The following is a 12114-nucleotide window of genomic DNA, read 5'->3' as shown; positions in this document are numbered from 1 at the left end:
GGTTCGGAGAAGGACGGAGCGCGTCGAGTCACGCTTTGAGAGTCACGGAGTGGTAGTTGCGCGTCGGACGGACGAGCGTAGGGGATGGTTGGAGCGAGATGGCCGGAACGGAGGGAGACAGAAGTGTAGCGTGGAGGGGAGGCAGAGGGCGGCTAAGCCGCAAGTTACCAGAAGGGGTGCCGCTGTTGGAGGGGCAGCGGGCGGGGCTGAGCAAATGGCCTTCCGTGGGGGATGGATCTCGCGATTCCTCATAGGGTGGAAGCGCGATCGATGACTCGTGGCAGAGGGTATCCGGCACAGGGGTAGTCGTGGACGCGGGCCAATCGCGTGTGCTGCGTCGTCCTTAACTCGAAAGATACTCGCCCTCGACGATCCCGCGGATTACGGAGTAGGGGGACGAGGGGCGGCTGCAGCGGTTCAGCTAGGCTACCCTACCTACCTCCGGCCGGCCGGGAGGGCAGGGGGTGGGGATAACACACAACTCCGCCAGCGGTGGCCGTGCCTGGCCGTGTTACTTATCCATTATAACACTCCAAGATCTTGATTTAAGCCTGCAGCCAGCGGTGAGCTTTTAACCAATTAGCCTTTATAGCCTACCCCTCTCACGGCGCTGCCCCTAGCCTCCTCCCTGTCCTGCCAGCCCTCCCTCTTCCCGCACGTTTTAGCTCGTCTCCTCTCTCTGTTCCTACTCCCGTCTCTACCCCAACCCCTCTGCTCCGGTGGCACGATGGCAGTTGCCGTACCACCTATATCCGTATTCTATACCAACGTCCTCGCCGCAGTCGCGCGATGTACCCACCTAATCTGCTGGTTCTCTACCTCCAGCCCTCCCTCGTCGTCCCTCGCCATCTCTCTCTCTTCCGCCCCCTCGCTAGTTACCTCTATCCTCCGGTGCTTCTCTCTTTTTCACCCAGCCGAGCCTTCCTGTCTCGCTTCCTCTCCATAACCACACGCGTTATGCGCGTCGGTGTATCAGAGGCCGCGTATTCGCGCGTGCAAATACCCCGAGCACGTAGCCGGGAGGGGGGTGGGTTTCTCGTTCCGATCCAGGAACGTTGGAGACCTCCCTTCCGCCCCTCTTCCTCCGTCTCGCTACTCGCGCGAGCTTAAATACGCGCCGGGGCGACGGAAATTAAGAGCCGGACCAGCGCGATTCCGTCGCGATACCCCTGTCGCGCTGCCTCGCTTTTCCCTTTGCTTTCCCGCTGTTCTGTACCCGCGCAGCGGGGGGCTATCGATTCGCGGGGACCGCAGTGGGTGGCCAGATGAATCCAGCGATGTTTTAGATGTTGGATCTTTGATGATGATGGGTCTTGGCGAAAATACTTGCTTCCTCGTATAGGGAAGATTGAGCGTTGCATCCGGGGCGAACAATCCGAAGCCTGCTTTCACCCACGATCTTCTTGGAAATAGGAGCTTGTTACGTGTGTCGAGATAGATTTCGTTATCTTCAGCGCGGTGATTCAAAATTCACGTTTTTAAGGGGTTACGCCTAGTTGTCAAGCCAAAAAGAACGTGACTTTCGGGAATTTTTTGTGGAAAATCTAATGTACAGTGGCTCACAGTCATAATCGTACACTCTTTAAAATCGCATAACTTTTTTTAAAATTAATCCAAATAACTTGAGTTTTTTCAGAAGCTAGAAGAATTAGTTTGCTAAGTGACGTGATTCGTCGTTTTGAAAAAAATGCACTTGGTCGAAATAGCAAAAAAAAAATAGAAAAGGTCGTTTTTTAAACTTTCTTTTATCAGCCTGTAACGAAAATTAAAAAAAAACATTTGTAGGTTGAAGTAAGTTGTCGGTATACATGCCTAAAATTTCATCAAAGCTCACAAAAAAAAGTTTAAAGAATTACCATTACTATTTTTTTGCTATTCCGACCAATTCCATTTTTTTCAAAACTGCGAAACACGTTACTTAGCAAACTAATCCTTATAGCTTCTAAAAAAACTCAAGTCGTTTGAATTAATTTTAAAAAAGTTATGCGATTTTAAAGAGTGTACGATTATGGCTGTGAGTCACTGTATATGTTTTACAACTATTTGCTTATTTTAAAAGTACATATATTCAGCAACTCTCGGTAATTTTGTTATAGAAAAATATTAAAGAAATGAACAGGAATAACAGTCACTCTCCCGGAAGCTACTTTTTTTTAGCGGTGACTACGGTTTCGCCAATCTGGATTATTTGAAATCAAGAAGTGAAAAAGATTCTGTTAGTACCTATATGAGTTTTAATTTTTATGCGTTATTTCCTTGAATTTAATGCGCAAAAAGAAAAATTTAAATATATTTGTAGGAAAAAAAGTTGTAAATATAAATGTCAGAGCGGGTACGCGATGCATCGTTTGATGGTGAACACGATTCCGGACAGGTGAATTACCTAAAGCACAAAGTAAAGGCCTTTTTATAATTTGCAAGACAGTCTCCATCTTGTGCAGGAAGCAAAATTTTGATAAACGAATTAATACCATTTTTATGTTGATGTTTCCGATTTTATCTTTTCTTGTAGGAAAAATATTTTTTATCCTTTTTTTAAGAATTTAGATTAAAAATGTGCTCCCAATACATCGAGAGGGATAGTTTCCTGCAGCACCCTGTAAATTTTCATTCAAATCGTTGGAGCTGTTTTCGAGATTTTGTGTTCACCGTTTTGGAAAACATAGTTTCTGTGAAATCGCGTTCAAACTTGGACATCGTTATCCGATCTCATGTGCAGGCTCGTACATTTTTTACCGTAATTCCTTCAATTTTTGGAATTTCGGAGCCCGGTTACGCTTGAAATACGTAGAAAAGATGTAGCCAGCTGAACATGCGAACATCCTAAAAACCAATTTTCGAAAATTTTCAGGGTAATCTACTTCCTTAACAGAACGATCGTGAATTCTAGTAGCGCAGGGGGAAGGTACGAGTCGAGAAGGCTCCCTTAACGATCCTCCTGGAGTGAAGTTGACAACACGCGCAAAGTGCGGGCGGCGTAACGGCCTGGCACGCAGGCGGACCCAGCGGGAAACCAGGAGAAGCGCCTCAAAGCGGCTGGATTTCGCGTGGAATCGGGGGAAGGTAGCGCGAAAGTAGGAAAATGATTACATAGCCAGCGGCGGAAGGGTCAAACGCGCACGTTCTGCCTGCGAGGAGCCGCATAAAACGCGACAAAGCGGGCCGCGACTTGTTCGCGTAGCGGTACACGGATTCTGCCTTTTCGTTAACCTTCGCATGACAGATAACAAGAAATCTTTGATCAACCCTTATAAAAATCAACCACGAGACGGACAGGGGCACCAAAGAAGACGAAGCAGCAACAGCAATGAACACATAGTCTAGCCTAACCAGATTTCCACGAAGTCGCATGAGAATCCAGCATCCCAGGGCCCGCTCCGAGGTTCCCAAGGAAAGAATTCGCTCGCAGCGCGGCATCGAATCGTTACCCGCTTAAGAGATTTCGCGGGAGGGTGGAGCGCCTGTCGGTGCGGAATTTCGCCGCGTTGATTCCGCCGACGCCGCTCTCTACCCCCAGTGCTCGGCCAGGAAAACACTTTTTCCTCGTGCCTACGCGTAATACTAGGGACGAAGCCGGCCGCCTTGTGTTGTCCGTATTTTACTTTGTGCCCGGTGCGTAAGAGGATTATATCCTCTCCGTGTGGCGTGACGAAGAGAGACTGCGAGACGGGGGGATCGTCGGGGGTGAGAGAGAGAGAGAGAGAGACGGGTAGACGGGAGCGATCTCAGGAGAAGCGAAGCAGACGGACAGAGAGTTCCGAGGGGGTAAGGAGAGGCCGTGGAGGAAGACAGAGACGGCAGGGTGAAAAGGGAGGTAAGTGGTGGGTATGCTTCACTTTTCACGGGGGCGCCATTGTTCCCTATTATCCGGCGTGATTAGTCGATGATGCAGGTAAGCTACCGCGGGGGGTCCCATTATACTCCTGGGGAGCAACTACTCGCTCATCCGCGAACTGCGTGAGTCTCACCCCCCCTGGAATATCGCGACCATCCTCTTGAAGGGTGTCCTCCTGTCCGTCTCTGTCCGTCTCTGTCTGTCCCTGGGCTGTCTGTCTCTGTCGGCGGTAGCTTCTTCTTCCTCCTCTCGCTACTTCACGAGGAAACGCACCCCGCCGTTGAGCGGCTGGACCGGCTGGCTCCGTGAATCGGTTGCTGCCCGCCGACCTGCTGTGAAATTTATACTCTTACCGTGGCCCGCAACAATGATCGGCGGCGTTTTTGCACGGCCGATTTGTACCGGCGTGCCTCGGCCGTCCATTATGCGCGAGTCTCTTTTCCACGAGTAATTAGACCGGGCCCCGGCTCGTTTTCCCGAACGGGCGCACCTGGAGATCGATTTCAAATCGATCCCAAGTCGGCTGTTGGAGTGTTGCGGTGGTCCGAGGGAGATCTATGGACGATCGTTGGGCGCTTGATCTCCGGAGGACTCGATTGTTGGGAAATCGTGCGGGGCGAGCGTTTGGTACACTTGAGGGTAACTCTGTGGTTTACAGAGAGGCTTCTTTGGTTGATACTTGGGAGAAGCTAATGCGGAGTATAACTGATGGAGAACGCTGGCCTGATTTGTGTTCTAATCGAATTTAGTTAAAATGGTATTAAAAGAATGAAATGGCTAACGAACAGTCCCGGTCTAAACCCTATCGAGAACTTATGGGCAAAATTGAAGAAGCTGATTCGTGAGGAAAAGCCACGGAATAAAGCGTAACATTATCGTGGAGAGAAATTTCACCCGCGAATTGTAAAAATCTTATTTATTCAATGCCACAATGCAGTAAAACTGTCTACTAAAACTATTTAAAATAATTTCCTGACAAATTAAAATTAACAAATCTGATCGGAAACTGTTTTCCATGTAGGCTAAACCGACCAGTGAATGACCGAATTGTAGAATTTATCGACCTTTGAGATTAATATTTGAATATATTTATGTATAACAACAGAAGGACTGTTGAAACTGCGTTCGTGGGTACTATTGATGGCCCCACATCCTCGCTGATTAGCTTCTTAGATTTCCTCAGACAACGTCTCTCATTATCTGAATTCCACCCCCGATTTCCCGGCCCTTCAAATATCACTTTTCACCGAATCTGACCAATTTCTTTCGAACCAATTTGCGCAACGTTGCACGAGCAACCTCCCGTCACGCTACTCGAGCCTGAAGCCCTTAATCCTGTGATCGAACACTCATAACGCGACACCCCCGCGCGCGCAATACAAACAACCGGGAGGAGGAAAAGGCAGAGAGCCTGAGGAGAGATCGATCAGCTGAACAACCGTGACATAATGCCTATTTAACGAGGGATACGCAGCTGACAGGTAAAAAAGAATGGAAAGAAAGGAGGAGAGGGAAAGACAGCGCGGGAGAAAGAGGAATCGGTGGAGCAGTTAGATAACAAGCGATTAACGACGGTCACAGCTTAAAACTGGAGGCAGGGAGGGACATAATGGCGACGGAGGTAAACGAGGAGCCCCGAAGGTCGTGGAACAAGGCAGCGGAGAAGAAAAGCCCCGGGTGTGCTGGTTGGCTGCCGGCTTTAATACCTTACATTAAACCCGGCGAGTAAGCGACTAATTACTTGACGCCGTTCACAGTAAACGCGAATTAAAAAGGAACCCGTGGCTCGTTTTCGTGGACGCTTTGTCTCCGTCCGGGCGGAGCGACCCCTCGTCCTTGGGCCACTTTCGTCGGGTTAATCTTCGCGCGGAGATCGATCGAAACGAACGTCGGGAATCGTTTCGCTAAAGGAACAGAGTCGGGCGCTCGATTTTCATCGACTGCTGCTGAACTCCAACGATTTCATGAAAGCAGGCAGCTCGATTTATCTACATCTGTATTCTATGCATTCTAGATTTAGGGACCCCTCGGATTATTTATTTCAAGGGTTATGAAAGATTTGTAATTCGTACCTCGGCAGTTTAATTTGATACTACTTAGACGATGGTATAGATAATTTTTGCTAATTTATCGGTGCCCATCGATAGAGATGAAGAGTGTAAGGGGATGACGTTTTCCAAGGTGGATGAATTAAAATCGTGGCGATGATAGAGCGCGAGGGTAGACGCGCTATGTTGCGGTCAATAATGGCGTTTTCACGTTTTGACTGGCGACTGGGGGGATGCGATCTAAATTTCGGGCGACGCGCGCCGGGGGTAGTGTTAATGGACGAGGGCGAGAGTATCCCCTAAGGACAATCGTGCCGGTCAAATTAGGTAACTTTCGTAAATAGCCACCGTGTGGCTCTTAGCTCGGGGGTGCGGGACGACCAGGGTTAAGGGTTGCTCGAGCGTGTTCTTTTTCTCCTCTCTGCGGGTATCTTCGTAAACTCAGGGTATCAGAATAATCGTTGTGTTCCGTGGACACCAGAGAAGCTAAGATTCTCGTGAAATAACTGGCGCCCCGGTGGAATTCACGAAAGTGGGATAATTATGGGAAATAAGGGCACCCCTGGGGGTGTATATTATCCGAAAATGTTTCGCTTCAGTTAAAATACGTATTTAAGAGACTTTTAAAGTATTTATTCTTGTTTTATGTACGATACTAATAATTAGATTTCGAAATCGAAAAATGACAGCAGTCCTTGTCAATAATCGAACAAATGAACGGCCGCGTAAAAACGTGGCATATCCGTTGTTTTGTTGGTGCGTGATGTACGTGGATTTATTTTCCAGGGGATGCATTATGATTATTTTAACAAATGGCCGGTCGCTCGATGATGAGAAAAAGGCGAATTTAACTAAAAATACGCGTCCGCCTGTTTATGAGCGTGCAATTAAGTAAACAATAGCTGGGCACAAAAACAGCACGTGGCCCGTTACGCCGGGATGCAAATATAATATTAATATAAAGAAAACAAAAATTTCCCCAATATTTTACAGGCACGTTATCATTTCGCGCGAAAGCGAGCCCCGTCGAAATGTTCGATATTTCAATTCATTGAGGCAACAAACATCCAGCTCTTCCTTACCCAACGCTGCAAATAAATAATAATTTATACGGGATACATCGCGCGATTAATTAAAACCTTCGTCGAATGAAAAACCCAACCCCGTGTGAGCCGGCCGATGCGGGGATACGCGGAGTGTTGGTTTTTCGAAAAAAATAAAACGAGAGAAACGGAAGAGAAAGGAAAACGCAATCTTCGATATTCGCTCGGCGAGAAGGGGATACATTGTGCCTGTATCCATAATAAAAATCGTGCATTGCGTAAAAGCGATAAAAACACGAGATAAAATTCAGGTGACTTTTCAATTCGACAGCGAGGCGAAAAGCGAGATAAAGAATAATTGACGTTGATGCCACCTATTTAGTTCCATTAATTTCGATGAAAGCTGATCCTTAAGCAAATGTTTTCTTTCCTCTGGGATATTCAGACGATTGTAATTGAACCGTTACTTAAAATACTACAGATTTGAATAAGTAAGTAACTCTGAAATCTTTCCGAAACAAACAAGCGGCGCGATTGATTGTTAGAAGTTCGTAGAGGACGTACGAATTAGAATTACGCTAGGCAAAAGTTGAAGAGGATACGGAATCACAGTTCACACAAAGGGTTAAATCACCCTGAAAAATCGTCTCCAACAAATTATCCCCAGCCACCCCAGCGACTGCAGAGTTGCTACACACCCCCCTCAGCCGCTCGGTCGCCATTGTCTTTTTCCACATGCATTTTCCAGGTGTATTTTCGACTGTTCTCGAGCCGGACCCGGACGAAGCCGGAAAAATTCCTCGGATGTAGCGTTTGGCCACGGGAGCCCACGAAAAGTCGTAGTTTCGACCCTGGAGACTTGAGGCTTTGACGCACACCCCTCACAGCCAGTCTAGCGGGTACTCTGTCTCGATGTTTATGCGCGACACACGCGCTAGCATTGCTGTTCAAAAGCTGGGCTGGACATGTTGACCAGGAAGCTCTTTAAAAGATTCATTGCCCGAATATATTTCAATTTACCAGTGCTCCGGCAGCGGTTTGAAAAGATCCTTCTCATTGAAATATCCTCCATTCTATATATTATTCTGCCATGGGATTCCGAGCTTTCGGAATACGAGATTGAAGTAGCTCGCGCAAGCTAATATAAAGTCAATACAATCATCAATAATCAAACAGAATATTAGAGTGCGACTAAGGGATAAAACAGATACGTTTGAGAAACGGACAAAGTCCAAGGAGACCGCCAAGGTACAGAAATCGGAAAGTTCAGCTGGAAGTGGATCTCCAACTACCCAGAATCTGAGAAACGGGAACGTGCTCCTCATCCACTGATAACTCCGTCCACCCACCCCCACAATAATTCCCGCAAGCACCGCGTCGACTTTGGACACCGTTCCCCAGCGTCTCCATCCACTTTCTCCCAAAAGTAACTGGAGGAATGGCCGCGCGTGTCATCAGGGTCTATGAAATCTCTTCCTCCACCCCCTGGCTCCCCCCACCGGAGCACCGAGGAACGGTCAAATGTCCCCAGCTCCATTTCGCATTAATCCGCAAACTGCGAGGGCGGCTGTAGCCGTGGAACTTTTGAGCGTCACCGGTCGCGTCTGTGTGCGGCTATTGAGCGTGCACGCGCGCGAAAGGCGGTCCCCGGTGGATTTTGCGTTTCGGGCCGTTTCGGGCAAACCGAGCAAGAAACAGGGACGGTCGGCGACGGGGGTGGCAGGCAGAGGCTGGGTAGACGCTTCTTTGGAGGCTTGAAATGGAGTCTTGCGCTCGCGATGATTACGCGCGCGAAAGAAAGAAAGAGCGGAACAAAGAGGAGGCATGAATGGAAGGAGGGGACAGGAAGAGGCTGAGAGAAAGAAGGTACGACTGGGTCTCCGTGATATTGCCGCCCGGCTAAATGAAACCGCACGTGAAAAAAAAAAAGGAACGCCGGGAGAAAGGTGCAAGAGAGCGGTTCGTCGACGCTCCGGCGAATCGTCGTCCCGACGCCTACTCGTTCGATTTTCTCCGCGCCGCCACCCCTCCGCCGCAGCCCCTCGATTCGGAAAATTCCAACAACCTCCGGAGCTGTGTCGCGGGTTGCTCGGCGGACGGGGTAAATCGAGCTCGATTCTCCGCGAGGATCGACGATTCCATCGATCGCTCCAGTAACATTTTCGGGGTTGCGCACCTCCGAACCACTCGCGATTCTTCATGGCGCCCTTTTCGAGGACCTGTTTCAGGTGGACGTGTCGGGAGAATTATGGGGAGGAAATACGACGGGTAAGTTTTGTTTGGAAAGAGATGAATTATGGTGAAGTAGAAATGGGGTGGTTTTCGGGTTTCGAATAGTGAAGTAAATTGTGGGAGTTTTAAAGATTGGTAGGCCAGGATTGCATCCAGCTTGAGCTAAGTAGATTCTTTAGGGTAATACAGGGGATTATGGAACAGTCTGTATTGGCGGAGAGGGATGATGGGTGATTAACGCGTAATGGGTGCTTAAATTCCTGCGCGAGCCGTGCTTGGAAATTGGCAATCTACGGAAAAAAGAAGAGCAATATAGAATTAATTGGAGATTAGTTAGGGAAATTGTCTTCATCACCTACATTCTTTCCAAAAGAATTCAACGTAGGTACAAGGTTGAAGTAAGACGATTATATCTTAATCAAGAAGAAATCGATATGTAAATCTTGCCGTGAAATGTGTCTGGAAATAGGCAGCCTGTTCCAAAGGAGCACCGTAAAAGTGGCATCGGAGGCTGGAAAACATCCCCTCGTACAATGTCTTTTCGAATAATAGCCTTTTCAGTTCGACTTTGAGATCCTTTGATCGTATCTCTAAAAGGGGTGGTTTGCGACTGCGTTATTCCTGCACGGTAGAATGCATTTGAATGTTGGCTGTTGTGAAAAGAAAATCGACTTCCATTTATGGGGTTAAACATAACCTGAAGGCCTCGAGAACCATTGCGAAGGAAGATCGTACAATCTCTTGCCTGCATCAAAATCTTCGGCCGTTCCCAAAAAATTTCTTCCACGTTTCCCCTCAGCTTGCACTAAAATCACAAGCCCACCACACGCGCAGGAGTTCAACTGCCTCGATGCCAACAACGTAAGTGCCAAGACCACACAGTGCACGCGAGAATGCACGCGTGACTTTGTCAAACGAGGTGATCAGCCTAAAAGAGACCATCGCACAGTGGGGAAATTTTGCCATTTTATGGCCAAAACTACAGAAATTATGTCGTATTTTAGACAAGACATACTGGATCGTGTTTAAAAAAAATGCATATAATTACAAGATTAGCAACTATTAGCAATTAATAATTGCATTTATAGAAAAAAATAGTTCAACGTAAAATAGAAATGAAAATCATTGCAGGATATTATGGGATTGATAACTATTTTATGTATTGAAAATTGATTCTTATACGAAAATGTTATTTCTAAAACAGTACTTTAAAAATTGTATAAATTACGTATTAAAAACGGAAACTTAATTGTTTCGAGGACAAAAAGATATGTTACGCACCACCAGGAATTGAATCCATGCCTTGAAATTACTTTCAGATCTTTGGATAACACAATATAAGTGTTTGAAGCAACTTGAAAATCTGGATTAATTCTTTGCGATCGGTCTAACCTCGCATGAACATAAACATTTGCGAGTCTACACGAGCTTTGTATTAAAACATTTAACAGTTAAAACTGGTGGCATTTGATACTCATATTAGTTCTTCAATTGACATTTGCATTTATTTTGTCGAATTGAAAAATTTATTTTTGCGGTTTTGGCCATAAAATCGCGAAATTTTCCCACTGTGCATCGCTACCGCTAAAAACAAAAACGACGAAAGCAACGAAAAAAAAAAGAAAACTCCCAGCGCGTTTTACATTTTTATTCGCCACCCCGGGCCAGTGAAAGGGCGGCGATCAAGTTTTCTCCTTTGCGAGGGACAGAGGAAGGCCCGCGCCGGTTCCCGCGCATGAGATAAAGACATTCGTGGAAAAGCTCCGGCTGCTCCATTCTCTGGCCGTCCGAGCGCGGTTGACCGTTGCCAAAGGACCGTTCATTGCGGGAAAACGAAAACGCGAATCGTTGAACGCGAGCTCGCAGAAACCGCCCCCCGCGCACACGCCTTACACGCGCGCACGGATAGAAAAACGGCGAAAGCGGAGGGTGGTGGATGCACGGGAGGGTCGGGGGACCGCACGGCTGAGACGAGCAGAGAAAGCGGGAAAGAGAAGAAGAGACAGAAGGGGTGAGTCGGTCGGCGGGGCAGGGGGTGGGCCGGGAGGGTGGCGCGATCGATCGGGATGGCTCTGGTTGCCTCCGGTTCAAAGAAAAGCCGGCGCGCGGAATCGGGTGCGGTAGGTAAAGCGTGTATACGCGCGACATCCGGCTAATCAGAAAATGTAGGAGCGCGGGAGACTAATAGAGAGTGAAAAGGCATCGGATAAACAAACAGCGGGCGGCGAGGATCGAGAGGCTGGGTGGTAGAGAGAGGGACAGAGAGTCATCTTGCTGCACGGGGGCGGGGGCGGGAGGGGGGTGAAGAGGGTGGTTGGTGAGCGGACGGTGGAAAAGGACGAGGCCCCAGAGGTTGGCCAGAAAACGAGGGAACCAGCGTGAAGAATCGACGATGGCGGAGGTGGGGCGGGGGTGGGTGGGTAAGATGAGAGAAACCGAGGGAAAAAGGAGAGACGAAGAGGATGGAAGCGGAGGAGAAAATTACAGAAGGTAGCGAGAGAGCTAGAAGGGGGCAAGAGGAACCACGGCGGATGCCCGAGGAGGAACGAAGCGAGAGAGTCGAGGGCGAGATAGGGCTATTAGGGTTGGGTATAGGCGCCGCCCCGGCTATTAGAGGGTTGTTTCACCCCTACCTCGATGTTGAAACGCCGCGGTGCACGCATACGCGCGCGTCCCGGAACCGTGTGTGTCGGCGTCCTCCGCCCCGACCACCCTTCACGTCCGTCTCCACCCTGTGTCGGCTCCTCCGCAACGTGTGATCACACGCACACATCCACCGTCCTCCACGTGTCTCTAGGCCCACGGTCGCGGCGTCATATCGCGCGCACATCCTCGCACGACGGCGCGGGGGTGGCAGGGCAGGCGGTTGTACACGTATACACGCGTGGTCGAGTCAGGTTTCCACGGCAACCGGCCGCGCTCGCGGCAGAGATGCCTTTAATAAGTATCTTCTGGT

This window comes from Andrena cerasifolii, chromosome 10, assembly GCF_050908995.1.
Source record: "Andrena cerasifolii isolate SP2316 chromosome 10, iyAndCera1_principal, whole genome shotgun sequence".
Lineage (NCBI taxonomy): Eukaryota > Metazoa > Arthropoda > Insecta > Hymenoptera > Andrenidae > Andrena > Andrena cerasifolii.
The sequence above is the reverse complement of the archived record's forward strand: the minus strand, read 5'-3'. Positions refer to the sequence as shown.